General features: G+C 36.4%; 1 pseudogene across 1 annotated transcript; it reads left to right on the top strand.

Annotated features, from left to right (window-relative positions):
• Positions 1–2,082: 2,082 nt before the first annotated feature.
• LOC102771617 lies at positions 2,083–3,063 on the top strand (annotated as a pseudogene). Its single transcript, XR_001512179.1, has one exon. The product of XR_001512179.1 is annotated as a cytoplasmic protein NCK1 pseudogene (transcript).
• The last annotated feature ends 15 nt before the right edge of the window (positions 3,064–3,078 follow it).

The following is a 3,078-nucleotide window of genomic DNA, read 5'->3' as shown; positions in this document are numbered from 1 at the left end:
TGGATATTCAGTTGTCCTAGCACCATTTGTTGAAGAGACTGTTCTTTTCCCCATTGAATGATGTTTGCCTCCTTGTTGAAAATCAGTTGACCATTTATGCATGGATGTATTTCAGAGATCTTGATTATCTGGTATACACAGCAACTTTTAAAAGCCCTTATTACCCCATGTATATTCTTTCGCAGACTCTTTCTCATGTTTTTAATGTCTATTTCTTGTCCAATTGTTGTCACTTGCCCCAGACTACTGTATCAATTAATGATTTCAGCAAAAGACACTCTTGCCCTGGGAATGCTGCAAGGCAGGTGAAACCAAGGCAAGCCGTTGTGCTGGTCCTTCAGGTAGCTGAGATAGATTGAAACCCACAACTACAGTTCTTTGAGAATAAGATCTTTGGTGCTTCTTCTGGCATTAGGAGTGCAGATCGCTGTTCTCACAACCACTACTGATTGGGGATATAGGTGATTGTTGGCAAGCAACTTAAAATGCCACTGCTTTCTCTGTGCTACAAAGCAGCAGCTTTCTTCCCTAAACCTGGACCTAATTTTTTACTACATTCCAGAATTCTGTAAAAGTTGATTCTGACCGTATTTGCCAGCTCATTCATTACTTTTTGGTGAATGAATGGAGGCCTAGAATTTTCTACTCCATAGGAATTCTAATGTGAGGATTTTAAAGGATGATGGTACTACTAATCAGAAGTAAGAAAATTGGGAGGAATGGAATTGATTTATGGATATTTTATTTGGACATGGGTGTTTGTATTTGAGGTGCTGTGGTACAATCTGTAGATATCTAGTGACAATTGGAATTGTAGTGCTTGAATTCCAGAAAAAGCTTAGAGCTGCAAAGAGACCTTGGAACCGTCTATACAGAAGTTATAAAAATGAAAGTGTATGATTTCCTTGAGGTATAGGGGAAGTCCAAGCATGACATCTCAGGAAACACTTTCAACTAAGGAATCATTCACCTTTGGATTCATCCACAAAAATTGACTTTGTTTCTACTACTAGTGTAGGTGCTGTACTGCTAAGCACTGGAGATACAAGGTAGTAAAATCATTTTCTATCTGAGGGAAGCTAATTCTCTTATTAAGGACACAGACTAGTAAACAAATAGGATGCAATTTTATAACAAGGTTTAGAAGAAAAATTTAATATTATAAGAAGTTAGGAGTGAATGGTGAAAAAATTGAAGGAAAAAGGGAAGACAACTTTTTAAATAATGGCATAGTTTAAAGGGAGTAGCAGAGTTGAAATAAAATTATTTAAGAATAGAAGTGATCTGAGTGTAGTTTTAAACAATAGAGTAGATAGGAAACAAGGATGGTCAAGTGTCATAAAAGAGGCAGTAAAGATGGCAAGAACCCAGAAGGATCAGTAGTTAGAAACTTGGGTGAAGAAAAGGAGTAAGAGTACTGAGAAAGTTTTGAGAGAGAGAAGGTATTTAAAAAATTTTACCTAGGAATGCCTTCCTTTTCTTGCTAAAAATAGAATATAAAATCATGTGATAAGAAATGAGCAGTGGTGAAAATGCCTGATTAGAGTTGACGTAACATACATTTGTGATGATGGCACCATTTGATGATTTTTTCATATCTTTCAACAAGTTTATATTAATCACCCATTGTGAGATCCTTGGGATTACATCCATGAACAAAGTAAACAAAATCCCTGCCCGTGTGGAGCTTATATGTGAATGGAATGAGAGGAAGCAAACAAATAATATATTATTTTAAAATAAACATAGGAAACAAATAAGAGCAACTTGGGTCTTAGAACTAAGAAAGCAAATGAGAGTATTACCCAGACATAACTACGGTTTTATATTGTATACATCAAGTTGTAAATTAATTTATTGTTTACTTCAATTATAAAAAATCTAGGTTTTAAAAGACAAGAAGAAGATGGGTTTGTTGGATCCTTTATGTATGTACTTAGATTGTAGGTATGAGAGAAATAATCTGTATTTACATTTCAGAGAAAATGCATTAATTTAGGACAATTTTATAATTGTGCAGTTATTTTAGAGTCTTTGATAAGAAAGATGAAAAGGTAAATTGTGATATAACTACAGTTAAGTGGTTATGAAAAGAGAATTGGTAAAGGAGGTGGTCAAAAAGTTCAAATTTCTAGTTATTAGTCATGGGAATGGAAGGAAGGGAGAAGAGGGTGGGTGGAAAGAAAGAAAGAGGAATTTATTTAAGTTTAAAGGCTTACAAAACTAGTCAAAGATTTCTTAATGAGCAAATTGGTTTTTTAGGTTATCATTGTTTTGTTTTCTCATTACTTTTTTTTCTAATTTAAACAGGCATTGGAAAAGTGAAAAGAAAACCCAGTGTGCCAGATTCTGCATCTCCTGCTGATGATAGCTTTGTTGACCCAGGGGAACGTCTCTATGACCTCAACATGCCTGCATTTGTGAAATTTAACTACATGGCAGAGAGAGAGGATGAATTATCATTGATAAAAGGGACGAAGGTGATCGTCATGGAGAAGTGCAGTGATGGGTGGTGGCGAGGTAGCTACAATGGACAAGTTGGATGGTTCCCTTCAAACTATGTAACTGAGGAAGGTGACAGTCCTTTGGGTGACCATGTGGGTTCTCTGTCAGAGAAATTAGCAGCAGTCGTCAATAACCTAAATACTGGGCAAGTGTTGCATGTGGTACAGGCTCTTTACCCATTCAGCTCATCCAATGATGAAGAACTTAATTTTGAGAAAGGAGATGTAATGGATGTTCTTGAAAAACCTGAAAATGACCCCGAGTGGTGGAAATGTAGGAAGATCAATGGAATGGTTGGTCTGGTGCCAAAAAACTACGTTACCATTATGCAGAATAATCCATTAACCTCGGGTTTGGAACCATCACCTCCACAGTGTGATTACATTAGGCCTTCACTCACTGGAAAGTTTGCTGGCAATCCTTGGTATTACGGGAAAGTCACCAGGCATCAAGCAGAAATGGCATTAAATGAAAGGGGGCATGAAGGTGATTTCCTCATTCGTGATAGTGAGTCTTCGGTAAGTTGTTTTTCAAAGGTAAATGGAAGTAAAGCACTGGGTATTAAAAAAAAAA

This window comes from Myotis davidii, unplaced genomic scaffold (genome assembly GCF_000327345.1).
Source record: "Myotis davidii unplaced genomic scaffold, ASM32734v1 C64479887, whole genome shotgun sequence".
Lineage (NCBI taxonomy): Eukaryota > Metazoa > Chordata > Mammalia > Chiroptera > Vespertilionidae > Myotis > Myotis davidii.
Note: the sequence above shows the minus strand (reverse complement) of the source record. Positions and strands in the feature narration are given on the sequence as shown.